The sequence below is a fragment of the Tursiops truncatus genome, chromosome 5 (assembly GCF_011762595.2).
Source record: "Tursiops truncatus isolate mTurTru1 chromosome 5, mTurTru1.mat.Y, whole genome shotgun sequence".
Taxonomy (NCBI): Eukaryota; Metazoa; Chordata; class Mammalia; order Artiodactyla; family Delphinidae; genus Tursiops; species Tursiops truncatus.
In genome coordinates this window covers 118,844,275-118,868,945 of record NC_047038.1, presented here as the reverse complement: position 1 = coordinate 118,868,945, position 24,671 = coordinate 118,844,275, and the positions used below count along the sequence as shown (strand labels likewise).

The window sequence follows — 24,671 nt, the reverse complement described above, 5'->3', positions numbered from 1 at the left end:
TTGGGTCATGCAGATAATAATGCCAGGAATCTGTTCTATAATTCATAGGTTACAAATTAAATAAACTTGTGTCTGAAACACTAGAGCACAGCATTTGCAAAGATGACAGTGGTAACCAAATTCCTCTTCTCTGGGAATCTAGAAATCTGATTTTCTTAGGCTTTTCTTTTGAACAGAGTTTTTCTCTAAAACCAAAGGAACGATTCTTTTTCTAGTAAATAGTTGTAGTTGATTTTAATAGTACTGCCTATATTTATTTTATAAAGACATTTGCTTAATAAATCAAAATGAAATTGACTTAACAATGAGTTTTGCATTGAAGACCTGCATCTGATAGGATTTCTGCTACTTCAGAGTATAGTAAGACATCTGTCTGTGATTTGATATGACCCTGGCATGAGAATATCACGGAGATTTTGGAGGTCTTACGATTGTGCTGAATGGCCATGGGGAAGAGATAACGGTTAGGTAATGGAATGGCAAATCCAATTGGAGGGACGTCTGTAGCATAGTTTCACCATCATTCCTAGGCATTAGTTGATGTGCAGCATGAGTGAAGTTTAGCAATGTGATGACAGAGATGGGAGAGTGAAACAAAAGGCTCAGGAAAAGTCCTAGAGCTGTTTCTGTGAAATTGCATCATTTGCTCCAGGGTTTCCATTTATGTGGTCCTCATGTCATTCATTGAGTTGGGCCTCTTAAAGAGAATGGCCAGTGTAGGCAAATCCTTATCTTGCGGGGGCATCTCACGCAGTCTAGGAGAGAGCCAAGTTTCTTAGGTTTTTCCTAGTGAGGCATGTTATGGGGACTCGGGATCCCATTGAGCTTCAGCCCATAGCTGCCGCTCAATCAGATATTTCATTTGAATTCTACAATACCAAGAAAACAAATAATATTTAGTATTCCAACTTTGTTTCCTTGAAAGACAGAATGGGCCATAGGCATGTATTAGGATGCTTTCAGCCTCAAGTAACAGGAGATATATGTAACAATAAGGAAACTATAAGGAAAATCTATTATGATATGGAAGGTTTGGGGTATGGCATTTTTAATGTTGGTTAAGCTAGTAGCTTAATGACAATATCAAAGATCCAGGATTTTTCCCCCCATTTTTTCTTTTCTGCTCTGTCACTTTTAGTATGTCATCTACTTCCTTCATGGTTGCAAGGCAGTTCCGCCAGCTCAGGAATGACATCCTGCACAATATTGACAGGCCAGAAGAGAACACAGTACCTCCTTTTTTTTTTTTTTTTAAGAGTAAGGGAGGTTTCCCCAGAAGCCTCTCAGCATTTATATTGACATATCTCATTTGACAGAATTGCACTTTTCTTCTAGTCGTAAACTACAGCAAGAGAAAAAAAAATGGGTATAACTTGCTTAGACTAATCAAAGGGCCCAGAACCCGCTGAAGCTGGTCTGAGGGATGAATGGATACTGTGTAGGCTGACAGGTGGCAGTGTCGTTTGTACTCAGCTTAACAAAGAATACAGTGAAGGGTTTCTCAATCCTGGCACTTATTGACATTTTGGGCCAGGTTGTTCTTTATTGTGCGAGCTGTCCTGTGCATTGGGGGATATTTAACCGTACCCCTGGCCTCTACTCAATAGATGCCAATAGCAACACATCCCCCAACTTGTGACAACCAAATTGTATCCTCAGACAGGTGGGAGGAGGGGGTCAAAATAACGTCTCACTGAGAATGTAAATTGGTGCAGCCACTATGGGGAACAGTATGGAGGTTCCTTAAAAAAATTAAAGATAGAATTGCCATATGATCCAGCAATCCCACTCCTGTACAAGTATCTGGAAAAGATGAAAACTCTAATTTGAAAAGCTACATGCACCCCAGTGTCCATAGCACTATTATTTACAATAGCCAAGACATGGAAGCAACCTAAACGTCCATGAAGTCATAAAGAAGATGTAAGATATATAATCTTATATATATGTGTGTGTGTGTGTGTGTGTGTGTATATATATATATATATACACATATAAAATAGAATATTACTCAGCCATAGAAAAGAATGAAATAATGTCATTTGCAGTGATATGGATGGACCTAGAGATTTTCATACCAAGTGAAGTAAGTCAGACAGAGAAAGACAGATATCGTACGATGTCACTTATAAGTGTAATCTAAAAAATGATATGAATAAACTTACTTACAAAACAAATAGACTCACAGACATAGAAAACAAACTAATGGTTATCAAAGGGGAATGGGGGGAGGGATAGATTAGGCGTATGTGATTAACGGATACACACTACTATATAAATATAACAGATAAACAACAAGGACCTACTGTATAGCACAGGGAACTATATTCTATATCGTGTAATAACCTAGAATGGAAAAGAAGCTACACACACACACACACACACACACACACACACACACACACACACACACACACACACACACCAGAATCGCTGTATACCTGAAAATCAACTGTATGCCTGAAAATTGTAAATCAACTATATTTCAGTTAAAAAAAGTGAAAAAAAATCACCTCCCACTGAGATGCACTGCTATAGTGGGTGGACGTGAGAGAGGAAAATTGCCAATCAGTAGGCTATAGAGTGGTGACTGTAGGCTTGACCATGGGTCTGTGAGCCTGATCATATGCTGGGCTAGGTTTTGCATGAGTGACTTGAGGCCAAGTATGCCTCGTGTCTCCTCCTGAAGGCTTCTGCCTAATGTGTGGAGCTGGCTGGTCACAGATTTGAAGCTTCCCTTGACTCTCTGCAAGATGACCTGTGAGCCCTCTTGTGTATGGAAATCCTCCAGGTAGTGGTCAAAGGCAGGGAAGGTGCTGGTTCAGGGTTCAGTGGGGAAAAAGCAGAGGCTGAAGTCATGATTTCAGTGAGAAAAGCATACTCTGCGTGGGAATGTGAAGTGAGTTGATATGATGTAATTTCATTTGGCCTGCTTATCATACAAATGTCCTAGTACTTGATGAATTCTCCTAGTAAATGGTTTAAATGCTGTGGAAGGGGTCCACCTGAACTAAGGAACTTGAAAAATGGTCCTCCGAAATCAGGGCACGACCTAGAGCCCTTGGTTTGAGATACACTTAACTGGAATTGGTAGAGTTTAAAAGTTCACATTTCTTGAGCCTGAAGGTGAAAATAGTCTCCATATTAGATAAACTGAATAGCTAAAATTAGCCAGTTATTTAGAGAGTGTTACTTCAAACTAAAGTAATTCTGTCTGCTTAGGATCCTCTCTCCCTTTATTATATTTTCTCTCTCATTTCTATAAAGGAAAGCAATTTAAACTCTACAAAATTATGGCAAATTCGAAAGAGAGACAATTCGGGGATAGAAATAAGCAAAGATATCCCTGGAGGGGAAATAAAATGGTGAAAAGGAAGTGAGGCACAAAAAATGAATAGTTGGAAGGAAGGAGAGAAGACATACGGACAGAGATATACAACAGAGTACCAATGGTACCATCCTGTGCATGATTTTTTCAGTTAATTCACAGTTTTTTAAATGTTTTTATATTTTATATGTTTTATATTTAAATGTTTTAAAATGCATTTATATTTTACAAATGATAACCCACTACATGTTTTGTGCATTGACAGTTCGGTTGATTGCTCTGTGATTTTAACATTCAATTCCGTATGGCATAGGGGATAAGAGTAGGAGTGTGAAGCAGTAACATCATCTCTTAACAGCTGTGTGACAGTGGGAAATTATCAAATTATGTAACATCTCTGTGCCTCAAATCCTGTAAAGTGAGGCTGCTAACAGAACCTAGTCCACGGGGCAGTTGTGGGCATTTTCCGAGTTATTTCAGGGTAAATTACTTATCATTCTGGCTGGCATAGAGAAAATGTTTAACAATTTTTGTTGCTGTTTTTAAAATAGTTTTTTTTTTTTTTCTTATTTTATTTTTGGCTGCGGTTGGGTCTTCTTTGCTGTGCGCGGGCTTTCTCTAGTTGTGGCTAGTGGGGGCTACTCTTTGTTGCGGTGTGTGGGCTTCTCATTGCGGTGGCTTCTCTTCCTGCGGAGCACAGGCTCTAGGCGCATGGGCTTCAGTAGTTGCAGCACGCTGGCTCAATTGTTGCGTCAGGTGGGCCCTAGAGCATAGGCTCAGTAGTTGTGGCGCACGGGCTTAGTTCCTCTGCCGCATGTGGGATCTTCCCAGACCAGGGATCAAACCCGTGTCCCCTGAATTGGCAGGCAGATTCTTCACCAATGCACCACCAGGGAAATCCCCTAAAATATTTTCTGATCTCGCTCTATCCAACTGATCTTGGTGCTTTTCTCAATTTAACCACTAAATTGAACTGGCTAAAGGTGTCAATCCCCCACTAATTGAACACATGCTTAGTGCTTCTCATTCTAATTCAAAACAGTGGAGAGCAATGTTGTAGTGAAAATGTCTAGATGGGAAACACTGAAAAGTTACAGAATCTACAATGATTAAATTTTGGGGTATTCAGATGTGAAGAGATAACAGAAGCTCAAGAAGGAAAACAAAATTCTGCTAATTATTTTGATAATTGAAACTGACTTTGTTCAATTATAAAAGAGTTCATATATAAAAATTATATAATGAATGAATATATATATATATATATTCATAAAGCCTAGTAAAACAAGTATCCATGCACTCATGATATCTTTAAAAAAAATAAAACATGCAGTGTTGTTCAAGACCCCTCTGTGCCTCTTACTAAATTTTGTGTTTATCATTCTGTTGTTTTGCTTTATAAATTTACAATATATTAGTAATCCCTAAGCAACACAGTTGTTTGGTTGTACTTTTATTTGAACTTCATATAATAGTACCTGCCCTCTATATTTTTCTGAGACTTGCTTTTCGTTAAAAATCAGCACTGTGAGCATTATGTTTTTGACATTCATCCAGGTGGGCATACAGAGATGTAGTTCATTTATTATTTTTGCTGTAAATATTTTATTGTATGACTTACCATTTCCTATTTATTTACCATTCAGTGGTCATTTGGGTTCTTTCTAGCTGTTTGCTTTCACAAAGATGCTGCAATGTATGTGTCTTTTGGAGCACATGGGCAAGGATTTTTGGAGTAGAATTACTTGGTCAAAGAATTTAAATATCTTTGTGGTTACAAAATAATGTCAGTTGTTTTCCAAAGTGAGTACACTAATTTATATTCCCACCAGTAGTGTATAAAACTTTCACTTGCTCTGTGTTCTTACCAACCCTTGATATTGTGAGACTTTTTAAGTTTTACAAATATGAGGTGTGATGTGCTGTCTTATTTTAGGTTTCTCTGCAGCAAATTTGAGCATTTCTAATTTTTAATTGCACTTTCATCCTTTTTTTCCTGTGAAATGCCTCTTCCTGTGTTTTGCCCATTTAAAATCACATCATTAGTCTTCTTATTGGTTTGTATGATATGTTTTTATATTTGGGAGGCTAATGCATTGCCAGTTATATGTAGATAACTAGATATCTTCACCCAAATTTTGATTTGCTTTTGATATGGCTTAAGATATCTGTGGTTGATAGGAATATTGGTGCCAGTTCTTCACTCACCTGTAATAGGGTGATATGTTCACAGCCTTTGTCCTGTAGCCATGGTTTCCCACTCCAGTGGGATTATGACACCCAATGAGATTTGAGCAGATATGATACAAGCAGAGGCATTAAATGTGCCTGTGTGGTTCAGCCTCTTGCCATCTTGTGTTCCTGCCATTCTCAACAAGAAAAGCATGCCCTGGTTTAGCTCCTGGTCCAAGGAAGATACCTGGAGCAAACACAACCCAATCCCAAGTCTGGAACCAAGCCCAAGTGATATGTAGCTTACCTGCAGACCCACATAAAAGAAAAAGAATGCTTGTAGTTATGACATTTGATTTGACATGATTTATTACACTTCATTACTACAACAACAGCTGAGTCAGAACTAATGGTCCAAGTCATTAATTTAATATTGCTGAATTGATCATTCCTTCCCTTTAGAGTTTGCATATTTTATGTCTTGTTTAAATCTCATTCCTTCCAAAGTCATAAACATGTTCTTTGTGTGTTGCTCAGAAACATCTTTGCTGTCCCAAGTTTATCCAGATAATCTATTACATGTGCATTTAAGCCTGTTTATAGTGGGGAATTGATTTTGTGTTATGTGTGAAATAGGGCTCAAATTTACTTATTTTTTAACCTGAATACCACAGTTGCTTTGGCACAATTTATCCATTCTCCACGATATACAATGCTGTCTTGTTTCCACATGGAGTTATTTATACCTGTGCCAGTATCACACTGTCTTGATACCTGGAGCTCTTTAGTATGTCTTGACATCAGGTAGGACAAGTCTTACCTTCTTCCTATTATAGGAAGTTTTAGCTATATTTCTTCCTTCATTTATCATATACATACTATAATCAGCTTGTCAAATTCCTTGAAAACCCAGATTTATATTGGATCTATAGATAAATTTGGAAACATTGGACAATTTTGCAACATTGTTTCATTATCCAAAAAATCATTTTTTAATCTATATCTATTTTATTTAATGTCTCATAAAGTTTTATTATTTAATTCGTCAAGGTCTTGCACATTTTCAAAAAGAATTATTCTTGCTTGCTTTTAGTTTTGTCACTATTTTGCAGGTATTTTTAAAAAACTACATTTTCTAAGTGTTTGTAGCTATTGTATAGAAATGCAACTGAGTTGTGTATAAAGAATTTTTTACTCAACAACCAGATTAAAATCCATGATTAAATCTAATAATTTATCTGTATAATACTTTGAGTTTTCTAGCTAGAGAATTATATCATCTGGGATAATGATTGGATTTTTAAATTCTTTTCCAATATTCACAATGTTTCTTTTCATTTTTTCTCCATTATTGCCCTCAAGGGGACCTCTAGTACAATGTTGAACAGCAGTAAGATAGTGGACTTCTTCCTTATTCATGGATTTAAATGAAATGGTTTTAATCTTTCACCACTTAGTATGTTTGCTTTATGTTTATTGATTTTGTATTTCTGTCAGATTAAATACATTCCCTTTGAAGGCTCCCTACATGGTTGATGAATTTTGTTAAATGCTTTTCCTGCACCAATTGAGATGATGATATAGTTCTTCTCCTTTGATTTGTTAATGTGGTGAAGTACATTAATAGATTTTTTGCTAATGTTAATCTAACCTTTCATTCCTGGAATAAACTTAATTTGGTCATGACATAGTGTATATTATACAGACATTTATACACACAGGTATGTGGCCAAAGTTTGTTTTATCTTGTTTGCAAAATTGGTTTATATTTTTTCTTCCTTATCCTGTTCTCTAGCTTTTTAATCACAGTTATGTTAGCCTAACCAAATAAGTGGGGTGTTTTTCCTCTTTGAGATTCCAAGAAGAATTGGTGTAAAATCAGGATTATTTGTTCCTTGAATGTGAGGTAAAATACATTTGCAGAAGTCATTTGGATGTGCTGTTTCTTTTACGAAAAAAATTTAAAATATCGATTTAATATCTTTAACTGTAATAGTGTTACTCAGGTTTTCTTTTTTTTTCTTTTAGTAAATAATACTTTTCTGAGCATCTGTCCATATCATGCTAGTTTTCAAATCAATTTCCTTAAAGCATTTTAAAAAATCTCTGCTCATTTGCAATTATATCCTCAATTTATTCACCAAATTTTGTTTTTGCCTACTTCATTGTTTCCCCTAGAATAACTTTTGACTTATTTGATATCGTAATTTTTAAATTTTATTTTATATATATTTATTTCTCTCATTAATTTTCCCTAGGAGTTGTTTTACATATGTCTGCTATAAATATAATTTAGCTGATATTTATAGTTTGTGTGAATGTCTGAAAATCTTAGTTCCTTACCTGAAATATTCAGGTCATTCACATTTGATTGTGATCTCTTATGTGTTTGGACTTACTTCTATCATCTCATTTAAGGCTTTCTATTTTTTATTACATGCTCTATTTTTCCCCCAGTTTTTTTCTTACAAAACTTAGTTTGCATTAACAATATTTTCCCCATTATTACATTTTTTCTTTCTATTTGTTTGGAAGTTACACAGTATCTTAAATATTTTTTATAGATTATAGGAATTATGATGCTCAAACTTAACTTCGTGAAGTCTAAAATTAATCAATATGTTTACCTTTTCTTTCAGAGTGCTTTAGCTACACACAACTTGCCCAGTTTTATAACCTTGAGATTTGTAAAAATTCAATCCTGTCTTTTTTTTAATCCTGTCTTTTTAATACTCACAAATTTTATATTATTATTATTATTGCATTATACTGTGAACCTTCCATTAGATTTAACCACATCCATACTTTCCTTAACTCACCATTTCATCTTGAATTACAAACCTGTGTCCTGGGATCATATTCCTTCCTCCTGAAGTATGTCTCTTAGAAGTTACTTTAGAAAGGCTTTTGATGGTAAGAGCTCAGATTTTGTATTGATTACAAATATCTTTTGTTGAGTATAGAATGCTAGGTTGACAGTTATTTTTTTCTCAGTGCTTTAAAGAAAGTTTTGCATTCTTTTCTGGTTTTCAACAAGTTAAGAAATCAGTTGTTACTTAAATTGTGATTTTGTTCTACATAATCTCTTTTTTCTTTGGTTGGTTATAAAACCTTTCCTTTGTCATTTGTGTTCTGCAGTAGTGTTGCATTATGTCTAGGTGAAGATGTTTTTAAAATTTATTTATCCTGTGAGGGATTTGGTGAGCTTTCTAAATTCAAAAGTGTATTAATTAGTCAATTATGGAGAACTATAAGATATAAGTTTACCATTTCCCAAGTTTCTGCATGACCACTTTCCAGAACCCTAGACAGAGATTTATTACACCATTTTCTACACTTTCCCCACATCACCTAACCCCTCCTTCAAATTTACTGTTGCTTATCTCTCTGTTTTACATTCTAGCTTCTTTCTCTTTTTTTTAAACATCTTTATTGGAGTATAATTGCTTTGCAATGTTGTGTTAGTTTCTGCTGTATAACAAAGTGAATCAGCTATACGTATAACCTATATCTCCATATCCCCTCTCTCTGCGTCTCCCTCCCACCCTCCCTATCCCACCCCTCTAGGTGGTCACAAAGCACCGAGCTGATCTCCCTGTGCTATGCAGCTGCTTCCTACTAGCTATCTATTTTACATTTGGTAGTGTATATATGTCCATGCCACTCTCTCACTTCATCCCAGCTTACCCTCCCCCCCCATGTCATCAAGTCCATTCTCTACGTCTGCGTCTTTAAACCTGTCCTGCTCCTAGGTTCTTCAGAACCTTTTTTTTATTATTATTCCGTATATCTGTGTTAGCATACGGTATTTGTTTTTCTCTTTCTGACTTACTTCACTCTGTATGACAGACTCTAGGTCCATCCACCTCACTATAAATAACTCAATTTTGGGCTTCCCTGGTGGCGCAGTGGTTGGGAGTCCGCCTGCCGGTGCAGGGGACGCGGGTTCATGCCCCGCATCCTACGTGCTGCGGAGCGGCTGGGCCCATGGGCCATGGCCGCTGGGCCTGCGCGTCCAGAGCCTGTGCTCCGCAACGGGAGAGGCCACAACGGTGAGAGGCCCGCGTACCGCAAAAAAAATAAATAAATAAAAATTTAAATAACTCAATTTTGTTTCTTTTTTTGGCAGAGTAATATTCCATTGTATATATGTGCCACATCTTCTTTATCCATTCATCTGTCGATGGACACTTAGGTTGCTTCCGTGTCCTGGCTATTGTAAATAGAGCTGCAGTGAACATTGTGGTACATGTCTCTTTTTAAATTATGGTTTTCTCAGGGCATATGCCCAGTAGTGGGATTGCTGGGCTGTAATGTAGCTCTATTCTTAGTTTCTTAAGGAACCTTCATATTGTTCTCCTTAGTGGCTTTATCAATTTACATTCCCACCAACAGTGCAAAAGGGTTCCCTTTTCTCCACACCCTCTCCAGCATTTATTGTTTGTAAATTTTTGATGATGGCCATTCTGACTGGTGTGAGGTGATACCTCATTGTAGTTTTGATTTGCATTTCTCTAATAATTAGTGACGTTGAGCATTCTTTCATATGTTTGTTGGCAATCTGTATATCTTCTTTGGAGAAATGTCTATTTAGGTCTTCTGCCCATTTTTGGATGGGGTTGTTTGCTTTTTTGATATTGAGCTGCATGAGCTGCTTTTAAATTTTGGAGATTAATCCTTTGTCAGTTGCTTCATTTGCAAATATTTCTCCCATGCTGAGGGTTGTCTTTTTGTCTTGTTTATGGTTTCCTTTGATGTGCAAAAGCTTTTAAGTTTCATTAGGTCCCATTTTTTTGTTTGTTTGTTTGTTTTTATTTCCATTTCTCTAGGAGGTGGGTCAAAAAGGATCTTGCTGTGATTTATGTCACAGAGTGTTCTGCCTAAGTTTTCCTCTAAGAGTTTGATAGTGTCTGGCCTTACATTTAGGTCTTTAATCCATTTTGACATTATTTTTGTGTATGGTGTTAGGGAGTGTTCTAATTTCATCCTTTTACATGTAGCTGTCCAGTTTTCCAAGCACCACTTATTGAAGAGGTTGTCTTTTCTCTATTGTATATTCTTGCCTCCTTTATCAAAAATAAGGTGACCATATGTGCATAGGTTTATCTCTGGACTTTCTATCCTGTTCCATTGATCTATATTTCTGTTTTTGTGCCAGCACCACACTGTTTTGATTACTGTAGCTCTGTAGCATAGTCGAAAGTCCAGGAGCCTGATTCCTCCAGCTCCGTTTTTCTTTCTCAAGATTGCTTTGGCTTTTCGGGGTCTTTTGTGTTTCCATACAAACTGTGAAATTTTTTGTTCTAGTTCTGTGGAAAATGCCATTGGTAGTTTGATAGAGATTGCATTTTATCTGTAGATTGCTTTGGGTAGTAAATGTTGATTCTTCCTATCCAAGAACATGGATAGGAATGGATAGGAACAAACTCTTCATCTGTTTGTATCATCTTTAATTTCTTTCATCAGTGTCTTATAGTTTTCTGCATACAGGTCTTTTGTCTCCTTAGGTAGGTTTATTCCAAGGTATTTTATTCTTTTTGTTGCAGTGGTAAATGGGAGTATTTCCTTAATTTCTCTTTCAGATTTTTCATCATTAGTGTATAGGAATGCAAGAGATTTCTGTGCATTAATTTTGTAACCAGCTACTTTACCAAATTCATTTGTTAGCTCTAGTAGTTTTCTGGTAGCATCTTCAGGATTCTCTATGTATAGTATCATGTCATCTGCAAACAGTGACGGTTTTACTTCTTCGTTGCTGGTTTGGATTCCTTTTATTTCTTTTTCTTCTCTGATTGCTGTGTCTAAAACTTCCAAAACTATGTTGAGTAATAGTGGTGAGAGTGGACAACCTTGTCTTGTTCCTGATCTTAGAGGAAATAGTTTCAGTTTTTCACCATTGAGAATGATATTGGCTGTTGTCATATATGGCTTTTATTATGTTGAGGTAAGTTCCCTTGATGCCTACTTTCTGGAGGGTTTTTATCATAAATGGATGTTGAATTTTGTCGAAAGCTTTTTCTGCATCTATTGAGATGATCATATGGTTTTTCTCCTTCAATTTGTTAATATGGTGTATCACATTGATTGATTTGCCTATATTGAAGAATCCTTGAATTCCTGGGATAAAACCACACTTGATCATGGTTTATGATCCTTTGAATGTGCTGTTGGATTATGTTTGCTAGTATTTTGTTGAGGATTTTTGCATCTATGTTCCTCAGTGATATTGACCTGTAGTTTTCTCTCTTTGTGACATCTTTGTCTGGTTTTGGTATCAGGGTGATGGTGGCCTCATAGAATGAGTTTGGCAGTGTTCCTCCCTCTGCTATATTGTGAAAGAGTTTGAGAAGGATAGGTGTTAGCTCTTCTCTAAATGTTTGATAGAATTCGCCTGTGAAGCCATCAGGTCCTGGGCTTTTGTTTGTTGCAGGATTTTTAATCATAGTCCCAGTTTCAGTGCTTGTGATTGTTCTGTTTCTATTTTCTATTTCTTCCCGGTTCAGTCTCAGAAGGTTGTGCTTTTTTAAGAATTTGTCCATTTCTTCCAGGTTGTCCATTTTATTGGCATAGAGTTGCTTGTAGTAATCTCTCATGATCCTTTGTATTTCTGCAGTGTCACTTGTTACTTCTCCTTTTTCATTTCTAATTGATTGAGTCTAATTGATTTTCATTTCTAATTGATTGAGTCTAATTGATTTGAGTCTTCTCCCTTTTTTTCCTGATGAGTCTGGCTAATGGTTTATCAATTTTATTTATCTTCTCAAAGATCCAGCTTTTAGTTTTATTGGTCTTTGCTATTGTTTCCTTCATTTCTTTTTCATTTATTTCTGATCTGATCTTTATGATTTCTTTCCTTCTGCTAACTTTGGGGCTTTTTTGTTCTTCTTTCTCTAATTGCTTTAGGTGTAATGTTAGGTTGTTTATTTGAGTTGTTTCTTGTTTCTTGAGGTAGGATTGTATTGCTATAAACTTCCTTCTTAGAACTGCTTTTGGTGCATACCGTAGGTTTTCGGTCATTGTGTTTTCTAGCTTATATCTTTAAATCCAATTTTCTGTTTACTTATATATTTTTAACCTGATACTTAAGATTCTTATTAAGACACATGTTCAAGGAAATGTACCAATTATGCATATTCATTTCAAGAAATCATCCAGTGCAATAAATATTTTCTTAAATATACTTTATTTTTTAGAGCAGTTTTAGGTTCACTGCAAAACTGAGTGGAAGGTACAGAGATATTCCATATATGCCTATACACAGAGACACACACACTCACATATAACCTCCCCAGTGTTGACATTCCTCACCACGGTGGTATATTTATTACAGTTGATGAACCAAATGACACATCATAATCACCCAAAGTCCATAGTTTACGTTACGGTTTATTCCTTGTGTTTGTATGTTCTATAGGTTTGGCCAAATAAATAATGATATGTATCCAGCATTGTGGTATCATACAGAATAGTTTCACTGACTTAAAAGCCTTTTCAAAACTGTTTTTCACTTACTAATATGCATTTCAGTTTCCTTCATGTCTTTTCATGGCTTGATAGCTCATTTCTTCTTAGCACTGAATAATATTTCATTGTCTAATATACCACAGTTAGTTTATCCATTCACCTACTGAAGGACATCTTGGTTGCTTCTAAGTTTTGGCAATAATGAATACAGCTGCTATAAATACTTTTTGTGCAGATTTTTGTGTTGACAAAGTTTTTAACTCATTTGAGTAAATACCAAGGAGTGTGATTGCTGGATCATATGGTAAAAGTATGTTTAGTTTTGTAAGAAACTACCAAACTGTCTTCCAAAGTGTCTCACTATTTTGCATTCCCACCAGCAGTGAATGGGAGTTCGTGTTGCTCCACATGCTCACCAGCATTTGGTGTTCTCAGTGTTTTGGATTTTGGCCATTCTAATAGTGTGTAGTGGTATCTAACTGTTGTTTTAATTTGCATTTTCCTGATGACATAGCACGTGAAGCATCTTTTCATATGCTTATTTGCCATCTGTATGTCTTCTTTGATGAGGTGTCTGTTCAGGTCTTTAGCCCATTTTTTAATTAATTTTTTCACTTTCTTATTGTTGCGTTTAAGAGTTCTTTTTATATTTTGAATAAGAGTCCTTTATCAAATATGTCTTTTGCAAATATTTTCTCCCAGTCTATGGCTTGTCTTCTCATCCTATTGATGCTGTATTTTGGACAGCAGAGGTTTTTCATTTTAATGAAGTCCAGAGTATCAATTATTTCTTTCATGGATTGTGCCTTTGATGTAGTACTTTAAAAAGTCATCACCATAACCTAGGTCACCTAGATTTTCATCTATGTTATCGTCTAGGAGTTTTACATTTTATATTTAGGTCTTTCATCTATTTTGAGTTAATTTTTGGGAAGAGTGTAAGGTCTGTGTCTAGATTCATTTTTTTTTACATGTGGATATCCAGTTGTTCCAGCATCATTGGTGAAAATATAGTCTTTACTGTAATGCTTTTGCTCCTTTGTCAAAGATCAGTTGACTATATGTATGTGGTTCTATTTCTGGGTTTTCTGTTCTTTTACATAGACCTATTTATCTGTTCTTTTGCCAGTACCACACTGTGTTGATTACCTTTGCTTTATAGTGAGTGTTGAAGTTGGGTAATGTGAGTCCTCTGACGTTGTTATTCTTCAATATTGTGTTAGCTATTCTGGGTCTTTTCCCTCTCTATATAAACTTTAGAATTAGTTTTTGCTATCCATAAAATAACTTGCTGAGATTTTGATTAGAATTGCATTCAATTTAGAGATCAAGTTGGGAAGAACAAACGTCTTGACAATATTGAGTCTTCCTATCCGTGAATATGGAGTATCTCTCCATTTACTTACTTCTTTAATTTTTTTCATCTGAGTTTTGTAGTTTTCTATATATAGATCTTATACATATTTTGTTAGATTTATACCTGTTTATTTTGCGGGTGCTAATATAAATGATATTGTGTTTTGAATTTCAAATTCTTGTTAATTGTGGTATATAGGAAAGCAATTGACTTTCCTCTATTAACTTTGTATCCTGCAACCTTTCTATAATCCTTGCTAATTCCAGGAGTTTTTATTTTGGATTTTTTATGTAGATGATGATGTCTTCTATGAACAAAGAAAGTTTTATTTCTTCCTTCCCAGTTTCCAATCTGTATACATTCCCCCCCCCTTTTTTTTTCTGGTCTTACTGCATTAACTAGAACTTCCAGTATGATGTTTAAAAGGAGTGGTGAAAAGGAGCATACATTCTTTGTTCCTCATCTTAATGGGAAAGCTTCAGATTTCTCACCATTAAGTAGTGATGTTAGCTGTTAACTGTGGGTTTCTTGTAGATGTTGTTTACCAAGATGAAGAAGCTCCCCTCTATTCCTAGTTTGCTGAGAGTTTTTATTGTGAATGAATGTTGGATTTTGTCAAATGCCTTTTCTGTATCTATTGATAGAATCATGTGATTTTTCTTCTTTGGCCTGTTGATGTGATGGATAAATTAACTGATTTTTGAATGTTGGACGAGCCTTGCCTACATGGAATAAATTTCTCTTTGTCATGGTGTATAAAAATTCTTTTTATACATTGCTAGATTTCATTTGCTAATATTTTTTGAGAATTTTTGCATCTTTATTCCTGAGATATATTGGTCTGCCATTTTCCTGTAATGTTTTGTCTGGTTTTGGTATAAGAGTAATGCTGGCCTCATAGAACGATTTAGGAAATATCCCCTTTCTTCTCTCTCCTGGAAGAGATTATAGAGAATTGGTATCATTTCTTTCTTAAATGTTTGGTAGAATTCACCAGTGAACCCAACTGGACATGATGCTGTCAGTTTTTGAAAGATATTAATTTTTGGTTCAATGTCTTTAACAGATATAGGCCTATTCAAATGGTTTTTTCTTCTTGTGTGAGTTCTGGGAAATTGTGTCTTTCAAGAAATTGCTTCAATTTAACTTGTGTTATCAAACTTGTGTGCATAGAGTTGTTCATAAGATTTCTCTTTTATCCTTTTAATGCGATGTCCCCTCTTTCATTTCTGATATTAGTAGCTCTTTTCTTCTCTCTCTTTTTTTTTTTTTCTTAGTTAGCCTGGCTAGTGCTACCAATCTAATTGATCTTTTTAAAGAAACAGGTTTGATTTGATTGATTTTTTTGATTGATTCCATGTTTCCAATTTCATTGATTTTCTGCTCTAATTTTTATTATTTCTTTTCTTCTGCTTACTTTGGATTTAATTTGATCTTCTTTTTCTAGTTTTATAAGGTGAAAACTTAGACTACTGATTTTAGACCTTTCTTCTTCTCTAATATATGCATTCAATGTTGTAAATTTCCCTCTAAGCACTGCTTTCGCTGCATCCCACACATTTTCATAAGTTGTGTTCTCATTTTCATTAAGTTCAAAGTACTTTTTAATTTCCCTTGAGACTTTTTTCTTTGACCCATGTGATATTTAGTAGTGTGTTGTTTGATCTCCAAATATTTTGGGATTTTTAAGCAATCTTTCTGTTATTGATTTCTAGTTTAATTCCATTGTGGTCTGAGAAGAGACATTGTTCAATTTCTATTTTCTAAATTTGTTAAGTTGTATCCCTCCATTCATTTATTTTTAATATATATGTGTTTTTATATTTATAGGGGTTTCTTGTAGACAAAATATAGTTGGGTCATGTTTTTTGATCCACTCTGGCAATCTTTCTTTTTTAATTGGTGCATTTAGACCACTGACATTCAAAGAGATTATTGATATAGTTGGATTAGTATCTACCGTATTTGTTACTGTTTTCTGTTTGTGGCCCTTGTTCTTTTTTTCCTATTTTTATTTTCTGCTCTTTTCTACTATTTGTGGCTTTAGTTGAGCATTTTCTATGTTTCTATTTTTTTCCTTTCTTGGCATACTAGTTATACTTCATTTTTTAAACCTTTTTTAGTGGTTTCCCTGGAGTTTGCAATATACATTTACAGCTAATACAAGTCCATATTCAGATAACACTATACCATTCACAGGTAGTGTTAGTACCTTATAATAAAATAATCCTAATTCTTCCTCTGTGGTATCATTACTATCATTCATTTCACTTATATGTAAATATATATATATATACACACACACACACACAAAATATATACATAAGCACACATAATCAAATACATTTTTACTATTATTATTTTGAAAAAACTGTTATACTTAAATTAAGAACAAAAAACCCATAAGTTTTTTTTTTTTTTTTTTTGGGCCTCTCACTGTTGTGGCCTCTCCCGCTGTGGAGCACAGGCTCTGGACGCGCAGGCTCAGGGGCCATGGCTCACGGGCCCAGCCGCTCCGCAGCATGTGGGATCCTCCCGGACCGGGGCACGAACCCATGTCCCCTGCATCGGTAGGCAGACTCTCAACCACTGCGCCACCAGGGAAGCCCCAACCCATAAGTTTTTATTTTACCTTCACTTATTCCTTCTCCAATGCTCTTCTCTTCTTTATGTAGATCTGAGTTTCTGACATATATTATTTTCCTTCTCTCTAAAGAACTTCTTTTAACATTTCTTTCAAGGCTGGTCTGCTGTAAACAAATTATCCTAATTTTTATCCTAACTTTTCTGAGAATTTTGTATATTCCTCCTTCACTTTTGGAGGAAAGTCTGTAGGGACAGAATTCTGGATTTATTTCTCCTACATCTTAAATATTTCACTTCACTCTTTTTGCTTGCCTTGTTTCTGGTGGAAAATTAGGGGTAATTCTTATCTTTGCTCCTCTATATGTAAGATATTTTTTTCCTGTGGCGTCTTTCAACATTTTCTCTTTATCTTTGATTTTCTGCAGTCTGAATATAATATACCTAAATGGTTTGTTTGTTTGTTTTTGAATTTACCCTGCTTGGTGTTCCTGGATATTTAATTTGATGTCTGACATTAATTTTGGGAAATTCTGTTATTATTCTTTTCTCTCTTTCATCTTCTTCTGGTATTGCCTTTACATGTATGTTATACCTTTTGTAGTTGCCCCACAGTCCTTGGATATTATGTTCTCTTCTTTTCCTCTTTTTTCTTCTGTTTTGAAAGTTTCTATTGATATATCATCAAGGTCAAAGATTTTTTCCATATTCCTGTTCAGTCTACTAATGAGCCCATCAAAGCATTCTTCATTTATCCTCTAGATTTCCTTTTTGATTCTTTTTAAAAATTTCCATCTCTCTGATTACATTTCTCATCTGTTCTTGATGCTGTCTGTGCTGTCTGTTTTATCCATTAGTACCCATAGCATATTAATCAAATTAAAAAAAAATTTTTTTCTTGTCTGATAATTCCAACATCTATACCATATCTGAGTCTGATTCTGATACATGTTGTGTCTCTTTGAACTCTTAATTTTGCCTTTTAGTACACTTGTGATTTTTTTCCTGATAGCTCTGCATGATTTATTGGGTAAAAGGAACTGTGATAAATAGGCCTTTAGCAATGTAGTAGTAAGGTGTAGGAGGAAGAGAGTCATTCTATAGTTCTGTGATTAGATGGCAATCTGCCAATCTTTTAGTGTCCCTCAGCTCTCCCTCTCCCCCTACATGGAGCGAGATGACCACAGTGGGCTGGAGTTAAGTATTTCCCTTCCCCCGGTCACTTAGGTCTTCATAAAACCCCAGTAGTATAAGCTCTGGTAAAATTGTTTCTCTTGAGAGCAGTCCTTGTTTAGGAAAACAGAATTCTCTGGTGTATTTCAAAATAGTTCTTTTTCCCTTCCCCTTGCCAGAATCACAAGGGGACTTTTCTTTGATATTCACTAGGAGAATCTGGCTGAGCTCCTGGAGGTAAAAATCACGGAATGTGGGAGCACTTCTCTGTCTGGGTCGCCCTGGAGTTTTTACCTCTCTGACTTGTCTACATGGAGCTTCCATCAGTTCATCAACTATAATTCAGCTTTCCCAAGCACTGGTACCTATGAGAGTTTTTCCTTGAGGTTCTCTGCTCGGGTAAGTTGTGATTATTTGTATTTGCTTGTCAGTTACTCCAGCTTTATTGTAGATGCAGTGGTTTGCCCTGTGACATCACTTCTATGATGGATCCAAGAAAAGCTATTGATTTTTCAAGTTGTTCACCTTTTACTTATTATTAGGATGGAGTGACAACTTCCAGGCTTCTTACATGTTGGTCCAGAAGCCTGCAGCTCTCTCCATCCGGTACATTTTACATTTCATATTTTGTTATTTCTACAATTTCTATTTCATCTCATCCCAAGTTTTCCTGCTGAATGCCTATGATATTTTTTATTGCCTCTATTATTTTGTTATACATCATAAGTATACGCATATTGTTTTCTACCTTTAATAATTCTGAAAATTTGAAATATTTATGGGTCTAATTCTATTTCTTTATTCTGCTTATCCTTGCTCATGTATTCTTGTCATCTTGTGGTTTTACAAAAATCTCATTGTGAGCCAATGTTTGTTGAAACTTTATTTGTGAGGAGTTGTGAGGCTTAGTTTGAGGGTATATATTCCTGCAGAGGTGATTTGCTTTCATTTCTGCCAGCCACACGGAATCCCTTCGATAACTGAGCCACCATAATTTCTTAGTGTTTTCGTTTTCATTGTACAAGTACTGTAATTTCAGACTACAATTACTACATAATGACTGACTTCTACTTATAATTTTCAGGGACTATTTCAGCCATCCAACCCCCACTCTCCCCTCACATGCCAAGAGGCAAGATTACACTAGACAACTTTCCTTGCTGAGTTCTCTTGCAAAGCAGTTTTCTTCTCGTTCATCATTTCCCGGGGGATATAGCACATTAGGGCTCCTAGATTCATGGGTGGGTGTCCAAAACAACAACTATCCAAATGCCCTGTCCTTTTATCTCCCATGTGGTTTTGGAAGTTACAACTCCATGTTGCTGGAGATGGGCAGATACTACCTGGAAGCTTCTGGCTTTAGTCCCTCTTTTCCTGTCTAGAGTCATAGGGCTGCCTCATGTTTGGCCTTAGTGAAGGAGTTTCTTCATTTTCTTTCACATATATAATTCAAATATGTACCCAAAATAATTTTAAGTATATTTTGTGTACCAATTTTAGCTATTTTGTAGTGAACTGCTTTTTGGGTATGTAACTACATATTTAACTGGAAAGGAAAGCTTCTTGACAATTTGATTTTGATATTGTGTATTTCTTTTTCTTTTTTTTTCGCCTTCACATTAAAAATTAAATCATTCTGTAGAGCAGGTATTTTAACTGAGTCACACTCCCTATGCACCAATAGTTTGGGGTTATTTTTTATTTCCTTTTCATTTACTTCCTGTGTATTTAACTGATTGTGTCTTTCCTGCAAAACACACACACACACACACACACACACACACACACACACACACACACACACACACACACACACACACACATATTTTGTTTTGTGTTTGAGTTAAGGCACAGTACTACTGAACTGCATAGAGTCAGCTTTTTGATCTGCATCTGTATTGCACAATAGTGCTGCTGCTTTCATATCCTTATATCTCTAGTGCAAAATTAGAAACATTGAAAACTATTATGTACTAAGTACTCACTTAAATGTGTTGAACTGTTGAACTAAAAGCCTTTAGTGTTGAACACAGGAAAAACGATGGATATGGAGTACTCCTATGTCTCTAAAAATTTAAATAAAATAAGTAGATCACTTAAAATATAGGTATGTAATCTTTTGTCTAACTTTTCTTTTGGTCTTAATTAGTTTGTTGTTTATTAGGTTTAATGTGTGTGGGAGGGATTCTGTGGATATTTGTTGTAGAAGCAGCAGCACAAAATCGCAGTATTTAGGAGGGAAAGGGAGGGGTTAACCCTGGTTAATGTAGAAGCAAGTAGTACAATTTTCATGGAAATATAATTGTAAAAGAGCAGAAACTGTCCCTTCCTTAAAATTCATTAAAAGTTCTATAATATATATGATTAAGGACTATCAAGGAATTTTTTTTAAAGAAACTATTTTCAATGCAGGCAAGGTTAGTGACATCCTGTTTAAAAAATCTTCATTTTGCACATTTTTAAGAAATTGGCCATCAGTATTTGATCACGTGTTAGGCATTCACCAATGTCAATTTCTCTTCTATTTCCTTGCCCTGGGAGATTTTACTTCCTCATCCTCTTAAATTTATGCCAGGCAGCAAGACTTGCTTTGGCCAGTTAAACGTGAACAGGAGTGATACGTGTCACTTCCAGGCAGAAGGATTTCATGGGGTGATTTGCAGCTATCTTGAGTCTGATGCAGCCCAGAAATCCGAATCAACACAACACAGCTGCCTCAAGAGTTGCCCAGATCTGCATGTGAAAAAAAATGAACTTTTGTTATGTAACAGCACTGAGATTTGGAGTTGTTTTTAATTGCTCTATAACCTAACCTACTCTGGCTAATACAGGTGGTACAATATGAAGTACTTTAAACAAATACAAAGAGAGCACTTAACAAATGCAAGCAGAAAGAGAACAATTGAGATGACATATTTTATGTTAGGAAGCACTACCCCTGGTTTAAAACACACCAAGATTTTCAGATAAAATTAACTTTTTAAGAGTGCTTATAAAAACAAGTTGAAATCTAATTCACCCCATTTTTTCAAATTTTTGAGTCTAAAATATGTTTTTGTATATTGTAGTGTTTTATCCTGAGGTAAGACCTTTGAGTATGTACTAAATATTTTTCTATGCTAGTATTCTTTGCTAAGTACAGTCATTAATTACTGAATTTTATTAGTTTGGTCTGTTACTTGTATCTTCGTCTTCCCAGCCCTGGAGTTAGCACTGGAACAAGCTTCAGCTGAAATTTTGGAGAGGGTATGATAGGGAACAATATGATTTCATAATTGTAAGTGGAGAAGACCTTCATTTTTGTTGTGTTTTGTTTGTTTTATATTTGCTTGTTTGGCTGGTTGGCATTCGAACTCCCTGTCCATGTTGGGAACTTTTTTACTGTTTATGTCTTGCTGGGGAAGATTTATTTGCTGATGTAACCCAGTGGCTAACAGTGGGACAGTAGGGTTCTCTCCAGACCTTTCCCATAGTAGGAAGTTGGCCGTTGTCTCCCAGTTTTGCTGCCTTGACTTCATTTGCCACTTATTTTTCAAGCCAGGTTCTCCAGACATGTAAATGGTTTTGGAAGGCTGTAAGTCCCTAATTTAAGGAGTTTCAATAAATTCCTCTTCGTAAATTCGTCAGTCAGTGTCTGTCTCTTTTAACTAAGAACACTGATAAAAAACTTCGGCTATAGATGCTGCTTCTTTTTTTTCAGGCACACATTTCTTAGCCCGTTTATTCATTCATCTGTGTATTCATTAAAGAACTATGCATTAAACGCCTTATAACTATCTTTTTACTGAGATTAAAATTGGAAGCAAGGTAGATAGGCAGGAACGTATGAGTTCTTTCACATTCTTAAATCTGCTATTGTCTGTCCTGTATCAGAGCCTGTTCCCATGCTGCTCCTTCTATTTGACTGTCTCCGCACACCACTGCTATTCTTACGTGTCGGCCTGTAGTGCTTTCTGGCCACTGCTCTGTTCTTGTACATATCTAGTAAACTTTTCATCCATCAAATCTTAGCACTAAAGGAAACCAACCCTAATGGTTCACTATGCTCTGTAAATTTCATTCATGCATTTTATACATTCCTTAGTTCTATACATGTGGACTCTTTTCTGTTCCTCTCCATGTTTCCTTTTGCTCATAATGTTATCCTCCCGACCTAGTAAAACTATCCCTTTCATGCCATAGGTACTCAAAACATATTTGCCCAGAGAATGAAGGAAGTAGACAATCAAAATACAGTGTGCTACATGGTACAATTGGATTAACTGCAGAGTGCTGTGAGCTGATGAGGTGGGTGATCTAACCCAGCCTTGGGGGATCAGTGATGTGTAAACTGAGATCTAAATGCAAATCAGCTAGGTGAAGCTGTTGGGGGTGAGAAGAGGGAGAAAAGGGGAACTGAAAGTGTGCTCTAGGTAAAAGAAACAACACATAGGAAAGCCAGGAAGCAAGATATCTGGAATTCCATGGAACCCCAGAGAACATACCACATTTGGTCACCTGGGACACACTCAGGGCATGTGCTCATTGGGAGAGGGTGAGCTCACATGCCCGACATAGAGTTCACACTCAGTCTCAGTGCAGAGTGAAAACAAGTATCCTAGGTCAATCCCAGCGAAGTGTCTGTGGTTTTCTCCTTGCAGCGGTTGGTTTTCCTTTTCTCTGATCTTTCCATCCCATCAAGAAGAGGCAGCTATGAAATTGGTATCATAAATGCACACCTGGCTAGTCCTCTTCTAAGTGAATAGGGGATTCCTGCTATAACCCTCCAGGGTCACATGATGATTAAGCTGACATATGTTTTATCCTGCAGCTCTTCACTCACTCGGAGGCAGGCCGAAACGCCCAGGTGTGCAGGCTATGCACATGAACCATGGTTGATCCTGGTCTCAGTCACCTCTTCTGTTGGAAATTCTGCATTTATTTTCAGTTTAATTTCTTCCATGTATCTATATATTTTGCTTCAGTTGTGTATCAGTATTTGTGGTTCACGTATTAATAGTGACTTTTCACTTTGAATTTCTTTTTTCTAAATTGAAGTATTACATATATAGTACTGATAGTACGATTTCTTTCTTTCTTCCTTTTCTCTTTCCCTTCCTTTCTTCCTTCCTTCCTTCCTTCTTTCCTTCCTTCCTTCCTTCCTTCCTTCTTCAAACATCTTACATCTTTCCTGTTAACTTATTAACCGTAATAAACGTCCATGCTACAAATCAGCAAGTTGGGAATTCATTCAGAGTGTGCAGACAGTGGCTTCCTAGTGAAGAAGAGGCAGCTGGGTTTTCAGTGTGGGAAGCCAAATCCTTTACCTATTGACATCCTTTACCTGGTGTTTTGAAGTTTATTAATGCCCTCCAGATGCGTGTTGAATTTTTCATTTTATTTTATATATTTGGAGACAGTGTTGGATGGCAGAATGAATAGTGAGAAGACTTGTTTTAAAATCTTACTCATGCAGAGACGATGCAATTGCTGGAGGGTATCTGCTAGGAGCCTCAGTGGCCTTCTCGGTAAAGGGGACTAACAGTCCTCACCCCATGGGTGTCATAAGGATGAAATGAGATACTAGCTCAAAATAAGGGTTTTAATTCATAGTAGGTATGTAACTAACTTTTTGCTTTCTTTATCTCAGTTATTAACATCATGTTGATTAATTCACATATATGGTCTACCAATATGGGCATTCATTTTTGTAGAAAAGTTTGATAAATTCACCATGAAATAAATTTGCAGACTTTCACACTTTGATTATGAAGTTCCTAAGGCTCGTAAGTAGGAGGCTCATTGTTTAAAAATAGACTCGCTTGGTCTCAATTTCCCTGGAATAAGGTTCTGCTACTTTGGGAATTATGTTTTTACCCTCCCACTTTTTTTTTTTGCACTGTTTTCTATGATTCATTTTCATTACTTTAAAGGCCAAATATTCAAAGAAAGAATATACACTTCTGTGCCACTTTTACCCTTATCTTTCTTTAAACCTGATCCTGATTGGCAAATACGTGTGACAGTGAACATGTGCATTCTCCCTGAGAAAGGATACCTCATTTGAATCGTTATTCTTCTGCAAATAATAGCAAATGGAAAAGAGTTTGGGGGTCAGAAGATGTTTGTTTTAGCCCTCTCTCTGAACTTCATTTTTCTTCTCTGTATATTTAGAACTCATACAATTATTTTTAAGCAAAATAATATATGTCAGAACTTTATAACTTAGAAATGACTACATAAATGTTATTTTTTTTGTTACAAAAATAAGAGTTGGCCCATGTCGCTAGGATAAAATGAAAGTAGAAAAAGACCTAATTAGTCTTTTGTTGGATTAGGATGCTCTTCCAATCAGAATGGAGAAAGCAAGCCCACTGAGTAATTTATTGCCCACTTTGCTTTTCCTCTACTTATTTAACTTAATTTTTTATTTAGTTTTAACAGAACCTGGATATTGTATTTTGGAGAGGACAAGGTCAACCTCAATACCTCTGTTAAGGCTGATATAGTTTAAGACCAGGGCCTTCAATCTCTGTTTCTTTTTAGTTTGTCTGCCTTGGAGTGCTAGTATTTTTAGTGCACTTTGGACCATCAGGGTTTTCCACTCTGGCACTT

At 35.9% G+C, this 24,671-nt stretch overlaps 1 protein-coding gene across 2 annotated transcripts in view; it reads left to right on the top strand.

Annotated features, from left to right (window-relative positions):
- BANK1 (B cell scaffold protein with ankyrin repeats 1) overlaps positions 1 to 24,671 on the top strand; it is a 444,955-nt gene that overhangs the window by 47,957 nt on the left and 372,327 nt on the right. The window contains exon 2 of one of the 2 annotated variants that reach the window (XM_019926480.3): positions 18,291 to 18,476. The exons of the other annotated variant lie outside the window; for it this stretch is intronic. The gene's annotated coding sequence lies outside the window, so the exon portion shown is untranslated. The remainder of the gene's footprint in view (positions 1 to 18,290; positions 18,477 to 24,671) is intronic. 2 annotated transcript variants of the gene reach the window in all.